We start from the raw sequence: 7,561 nt of genomic DNA, 5'->3' as shown, positions 1-7,561 counted from the left end.
TGCTTCTCGATTTGGTACCGGCTATGACTCTGGCACCACCTCCCTCCACCACTGTCTATCTAACTATCCATTCACCCGGGAGTCCAACTCATGCATTGTCTAAAGGCTGCTTTCCAACTCCTCAGAGCTGCCAGCGATGCCTTCCTCCAATGGCAGCCTGTCTTTTATTAATGGATGCCATCAGGACTGCATTAAGGAAGATGCTGACGCAGGAAGCACCCAGCTGGTCCAAGTGCAGGGCCTCTCCCTGGGGCTCACACTGCCCCCGGGACTGCACCTGGACACATCTCATGCAGATTGCTTTCCAGAATGGCCCTCTCCGTGGGAGCAGCTGCAGATCCCTCCCACCTCTCAAGAGCTCTGCTGTGGAGCACAGGCAGTTGTGTTAGGACACATCACAGCATCTTGCTGCCAAAGTGACAGCTACAATTATGCTTTGACCGACAGCTGGAGATGAGAGGATGTACAAGCAGGCCAGGCCTCGCGAGTGTCCATGAATCAGCAGTTCGTGCTACGGACCCAGCCTGAGGTGGGTGGGCTCCTCCTGCCCCCTCCAGGTCCTCTGCTGGCTGCCATTGTGTTGCCGACAGAACGCAGGGAGCACCTGGAACCCTCAGGTGAACAGTAGACACCACCCCAAGACCCAGGGGAGCAGAAGACTGTGTTGCCAAGTCCAGGCAAGACACAGACCCGAGGGTACAGGCACTTGGTTCCCATACGAAGACAAGTCAGACCAAGAACATTGGGCAACCTGACATGGGTGTAAAGGTCAGGTCTCTGCTGAGGTCCCATCATGAAGCCTGACCTTGTGCTAGACACTTCCAGCTCACAAATGTGTGCATACATGTATGCTTGTGTGTGTGTGTGCCTGTGTGTGTGTATATGTATATAGGTGTATGTCTGTGTATATGTGTGTCTGTGTGTATGTATTGGTACATGTGTATATGTGTGTATATGTATATAGGTGTGTGTATGTGGGCATATATGTGCTTAAACACAGAGAGGCCAAAGGATAGCCCTAGGTGCCATGTTCAGTCATCCTCTGGCTTACTCCTTTGAGACTTGTTCTCTCCCTGACCCTGTGGCTTGCAGTCCTTCAGCTACACTGGTGGCCAGTGAGCCCCGTAAGTCTTCTATCTCTCAGGCCACATAGCACTGGGGTTAGAGGCACGAGCAGTCATCGTCAGTCTTTAATCTGGGTTCTGGGGATTCAAACATAGGTCCTCGTGCTTGTGTGCCCAGTGCTCTACCCTCTGGGCCATCAGCCACACCTCAGATTTTGCATTCTTTTCTCTTTACCACACCATATGGTAAGTTTGCAGCTGTTCCCGTTGTCAGTGAGGAAATGACAATGCCATGCCAACTTGTTCAGTCTGGCCTTGAACTTGTGATTCTCCTGTTGCAGCTTCCTTAATAGCTGGAATAGAATGGATTTTTTTTTTCCTAAGAAGAATCAAAGCTTGGCATTGGTGGCATTTGCTTTTAGTCGCAGTACTCTGGAGGCAGAGGCTGATGGATCTCTGAGCTCAAGCCCGGCCTGGTCTACAGAGCAAGTTCCCTGACAGCCAGGGCTACACAGGAAAACCCTGTCTCGAAAAACCTAAATATATATATGTGTGTGTATGTGTGCACATATTGTGCACATATATATTTTTTTCAACAAAAACCTGATTAGACAAAAAACATAGCTGTTCGAATCTATTCTTTCTTTTTTCAAATTTTTAAAATTGTATTGGCTTTTTGAGACAGGGTTTCCCAGCAGCTATGGAGTCAACCATGAACTTGCTTTGTAGACCAGGCTGGCCTCAAACTCACAGAGATCCACCTGCCTCTGCCTCCTGAGTGCTGGAATTAAAGGCCTGTTGTCACCATGCTTAGCTTGACTCGGTTTTTCTTAATGCTTTTCAGATTTACCTACTTGTTTATTTTCTGTGTTTGGCCTGCTTGTATTCGTGTGAGAGCCTGTGAGTACCTGGTGCCTGTGGAGGACAGAAGACAGCGTCAGTTCCCCTGGAACGGGAACTGTGGATGGTTGTGAGATGCCACTGGGTGTTGGGAATTGAACTCAGATCCCCTGGAAGGGCAACAAGTGCTCTTGACTGCTGAACTATGCCTCTAGCCCCTAACTTTTCTTTGAAACATGGTCCCATTCTGGCCCAGGTTGGCCTGAAAAGCTTGGCACTCCTCTGCTTCTGCCTCTAGAGAGCCGAATCCAGGAGTCCAGCTCCATGCCTAGCTCTGGGTGATTCATCTGACTTCTGAGTTTGGTTTGTGATACCTTATCCTGGTTTGGCCCTTTGGACATCATCTTGGCTGCAGGGAAGGGGGAGTCCTTCGATGCAGCCTCATGTTGAGAGAGAGGGGTTCCATGAAGACATTGGCCTGGGAGGGAGGTATGACCAAGAGCAAAAAACACCAGCTATTTCAGATGACAGGTGAGGGGCTGTGGAGCTGGAAAACAGTTTGGTACGTGTTCGCATGTTAGATATTTACAGGAATCTACAGAAGCTGCTCTGTAGCCTGTGTCACCTGAGGGGACAAAAGACAGGAACCTTTTTTCTCTGTCTCCCCTGTCCTGTCCCTCCGGGATGACCTCTAATTTAGACCCAGATTTTAGCGCCAGCGTTTGGAGGGGGTGGGTTGAGGTTACTGGAGTCATCCCAGTGCTGCACAGAGCCAGCACAGATAGCCCAGGTTGTAGCAAGTGCTCTTCTCAGCCCTCCTCCCAGTGGGTGTGAAAGGCCTGCGGGGCTGGAGAAGCAAGAGTGTGTTTGGATTTCAGCTGGCGGCTGCCCATGAATCACCAATTTCATTTTGTGCTTTCAGCCTGCAAAGGCATCATTTCCACCCAGCCTCACATGGAGCTGGCGGCCAGAGCCTCTTAGTGGGGCTATAAATAGCAGATCATCAACTCACCTCTTCTGAGCTCATCGTAGGCTCCATTTGCTGTGCGTCTTCCAGCTGCCTGCACGTCACCTGTCACTCAGATTTCCCAGGTGAAGCTTGCCTGAGAGACTCAGGCGTGATCTAGGTTTGGGAGGCAGGGTTTGGGTTCAGGGTGACAGCAAGGGCAACGGCAGATTTTTGAGGAGCTTGACATTTAGAACGTCATAATTACAATCTCAGGTCTGTGTGCTCCTCACCAATTAAATGCAGCAGTAAGGGACTGTCATTTCTCTCCAAGTCCCTAGAAATCAAAGGCAGAGGAGTCACTAAGCTTACACCTAGAAAAAGCCACACAGATGGATAGGAACAAATGAAAGGGTTTATGCTTTCCTGGGGACTTGTCTCCTAGTGCTGACGACAGAGACGTAACTCTCTGGCTTCTGCCATGACATGTCTCTCGTCTCAGAATCCTTCCCAGCAGTACCGTGCAGGGTGCTCCCTGTGGGTCAGGCACCATGCCCAGCCTCCAGGGCGACATTCCATGGACTCATCAAGCCAGAGGAAGCTAACAGCTTGTAGACTGACTTTGCCTTGTGCAGGGGAGAGTCTGCTGCTCGAACAGGTGACTCATTCACACACAGACAATATCGCAATCCAGCTGCAGAGCCCATGCTCTGGGCGACCGCCCTCTTTACCTCCTGGGGATGAGACTTGCGTGTTGGTCCTCATGTGAGGGACCCCAGAGAGCCCTACACACTCATGATTGTGGGCGGGAATGAAATGCCCACAGAATCATCCAGTGCCTCTTGGCATCCTCAATTCCCAAACCATCCTCTTCTCCCAATTTTGATTTTCTTCTACCTTCTCATGCAGGAGAGGCTCTGGTCTTCCTATTCAGAGTCACACCCCGTGTTTGAGGTGTCATGTTTCCAGAATGCAGATTCTTAGTCTCCTCCAGGCCACTTGCAAGACAATCTCAAAGCAGCACAGGCAGGCGTGATGGCGCTTTTATCGCCTTTAATCCCAGTACTCAGGAGGCATGGTCAGGCAGATAGATCTCTATGAGTTAGAAGCCAGCCTGGTCTATATGAGATAGAGACCAGTCTGGTTCACAAAGCAAGTACCTGTCAGCCAAGGTAACACTGTGAGACCCTGCATTTAAAAAAAAAAGAAAAGAAAAGAAAAGAAAAAAAAAAGTGTGAATGAGAAAGAAACCCTCAGGCTAGCTGCTCGGAGAAGCACCCCCAAAAGAGTGAGACAAATATAGGGGGAAAAAAAAGAAACCCTCAAAGGGTAGAAACTAGGATCCAGATCTGTGTGCCTGTGGGTGTCTGTGTGTATACCTATGTTGGTGTAGGGGATACACTAGTGCAAGCAGGTGCACATTCATGTGTGTACCTGTATGTGTGGAGGCGTGCTGTTCTCAGGAAACACTCGTGTTTCTGAGACAGGTGCTCTCACGGGGTTGACTGATTTCCTAGGTTTGTTGGCCAGGAACCCCAGGAATCCTCCTAACTCCACCTTCCCACTCTTTAGTATTTTTTTTTTTTATTTGTTTGTTTGGTTTTGGTTTTTTCGAGACAGGGTTTCTCTGTAGCCTTTGGAGCCTGTACTGGAACTAGCTCTTGTAGCCCAAGCTAGTCTCGAACTCACAGAGATCTGCCTGCCTCTGCCTCTGGAGTGCTGGGATTAAAGGCAAGCGCCACCATCATCCGCTTCCCAACTCTCTAGAAGCATCCACTACCACAGCCGGCGGCTTTTCTCACATGGCTACTAGAGCTCGGACTTGGCTCCCCATGCTTGCTTGGCAAGCATTTTGTCAGCTGAGCTATCTCCTGAGCTCCAAGGAGCTCTTTAAAAAGTCCCGTGAGCTGTCTAGTCAGGGAATCCCTTTATCTAATTGCTCCCCCTCACCCCCAAGTCCAACCTTTCCCATTCTGAACCCTCTGGGCCAGCAGAACTTTCAGCACAGGCTGTCCTGTCTAAAGCCTTGGGTCGCTCTATGCGACCGGAGGTAAACTGAAGTCATTGGCGTGCCATTCCAGGCCCTGAACATCAGCTTCACACACGGGCCTCCAAACCCCTTGAGCCGGGTTCTGCATGCCAGCGTCCTTTCCCTGCAACAGCACGCGATGCTTCTTCCGCTCTGCAACTTCTGCAGGCTCCAGGCTGCCGGACACAGTGGCGTCAATAAAACACTGGTGTTCCCTTCTAAACCTCTGAGTCCTCAGTACGAGGCATCAGAAAGTACTGCTGAAATGCCCTTGTGCTGAGCCCTGTATGCACGCCTATGATGTCATTACCGGGGAGGCAGAGGCAGGTAGAGGGAGTTCAGGTTCAGGCTAGTCACATAGCAAGACCCCTGTCAAAAACAAACAAAAAGCTCCTTCTTAGTCTAGAGTCATGTGATCGGGGGACTCCTGAGGCAGACAAGGCCTGAGAGCCAGAGTGAACACAGGAGAGGGGGATGTAGAAAGGATTCCACAGGACCTGGGCCTTCTCCATGCTCCCACTTCAAAGCCCTTTCCGAGCTCTTTGTGCGTCCTTTTCTCAGGTGGAAGCCACTGTTGGGTTTTGTTGCTGTTGTCCAAAATGTCGTGTGCTTATCTGATACCATTTAGTAATTAGCACCATTACCAGACATCTAGCCAAAAGTATCAAAGAAGAACATCGCTACAGGTATGGCATGTTGGCATTTAATCTCAGCACTTGGAGGCAAAAATAGGCAGATCTGTGAGTTCCAGGACAGCCAGGGGTACATAGTGAGACCATGTCTCAAAAAAAAAAAAAAAGGAAGGAAGGAAAGAAGGAAGGAAGAAAAAAAGAAAGGAAGGAAGGAGAAGAGAAGAAGAAGAAGAAGAAGAAGAAGAAGAAGAAGAAGAAGAAGAAGAAGAAGAAGAAGAAGAAGAAGAAGAAGAAGAAAAGAAGAAGAAGAAAGCCTTGCTGAGTAAAAGCAAGAGTTGCCGCACAGATCTCCTTGCAGTGAGTGCAAACTGACACAAGAGAACTTCTAGAGAAGAGGCTGGGAACCGTGGCTCCGTTGATGGAGTGCTTACAAGCATGAAACCCATGCTTCCATCCCCAGCACCTCCCAAACTAGGCATGGTGGTACAGGTCTATAATCCTAGCACTCTGGAAGACGATGTAGGAGGATAAGGATTTCAAGGTTGTCCTTGGCTACATAGGAAAGTTTGAGATCATCCTGAGCTACAATGGCTGAGGTGCCTATTAGTATATCAAAGCAGATGCTGGCTGTCAGGATCTCCCAGCACCCTTCAATTTCTACCTGTTACAGGGCCCTCCTGGCTGCAGGCCCTACCCCCTGCCCTGAATTCTCTAGCCCTGGAGCTGGACTGTCCTTCCGTATATAATCAGCCATTTTGATTACCTGGTCCTTTTTTCGTCTACTCTCTTTTGGGCTTTCTGGCTGCTGCACCTGGTTCCTCTTTCTCCCCTCTCACTTCCTCTCTCTCCACACGACCCAGCTCAGTCTGACCATGTCCACTCTGGACTCTCCCAGATGTCCCTGCTTTGGGCTATGCTCTCCCGCATATCTATAATAAACTTTCTCCTCCACTACACCCAGGAACCATCATGTCTTCCTTCCTTCCCTCCCTCCCTTACTCCTCCCTCCCTTCCTCCCTCCCTCCCTCCCTCCTTCCCTCCCTCCCTCCCTTCTTTCCTTTTCATTCATCTGGTGCTGAAACCTGGGACTGGTCATGTCCTTTCCTTTCCTTTTTCTGCTAGTGGTGGGGGAACCTTTCCTTCTTTCTTTTTTTTCTTCATTCAGTTTCAGAAAAAGAAAGAAACTTTCAATTAAATATAGCAGACGTGTGCCCTGTGAATCTGACTGTTCTGTCCTCAAACCATACTAAAAAAACAATCATAAAGGAATCAAAAGAGAACTAAATCACATGACCTTTGAGAACAGAGAAAGAGCTGGTGGCAAAGATGTCAATCCAATTTTAGAATGTTGGAAGGGGACACAGTAGTGACAACCACAGCATCCAGGAGGGAGCAGAGTCCTGTGGCCTGAAGTGGGGGTTTGTAGGGGACGCGGGCCAAGCTGCTGGGGAAAGGAAGAGGACTGGTGGAGGCTGGGAAGGCCAAGTGAGAACAACAGGGGGCTGGCTGCTCCCTATGGAACTTGGCTCTGTACATCAGGGGCTGTGCAGCAAGGGTGAGCGTGGTGGGGGAGGGGTGGTAGATAGCAATGACGATACTGAAAGCTCGCCTCCAGTCCTCTGCCTTACCCTGCTCCTAGACAGCCTACAGCCAGACCTCCCTCCTTTCAGGGTCATGCCTCTTCCAGGCTGCAGACCAAAGAGCCCTTTTCTGTAAAACCAAGGAGACTCCAGGAAAGACCTGTGGGGACTGTGTGGGCCCTGGGAGGAGCCAGTCCCAGGCAGAGACGTCTGCTGATCCCGAGCAGTGGCTGGTCCCAGGCAGGGAGACACATGGCAGGCGGGCAGGAGACAGAGACATGGATAGACACAACATGCAGAGTGAGGTTGAATATTTATTCAGGGGGTTATGGAGGGGGAAGGGAGAAGGGGAGAGAGAGAGAGAGAGACAGAGAGAGAGACAGAGAGAGAGACAGAGAGACAGAGAGGAGGAGAAAGAGACAGAGAAGGGGGGAAGCAGAGAAGTGGGGAGAGAGGCAGAAGTGAAGCTG

Source organism: Myodes glareolus, chromosome 9 (assembly GCF_982192425.1).
Source record: "Myodes glareolus chromosome 9, mMyoGla1.1, whole genome shotgun sequence".
Taxonomy (NCBI): Eukaryota; Metazoa; Chordata; class Mammalia; order Rodentia; family Cricetidae; genus Myodes; species Myodes glareolus.
Note: the sequence above shows the minus strand (reverse complement) of the source record.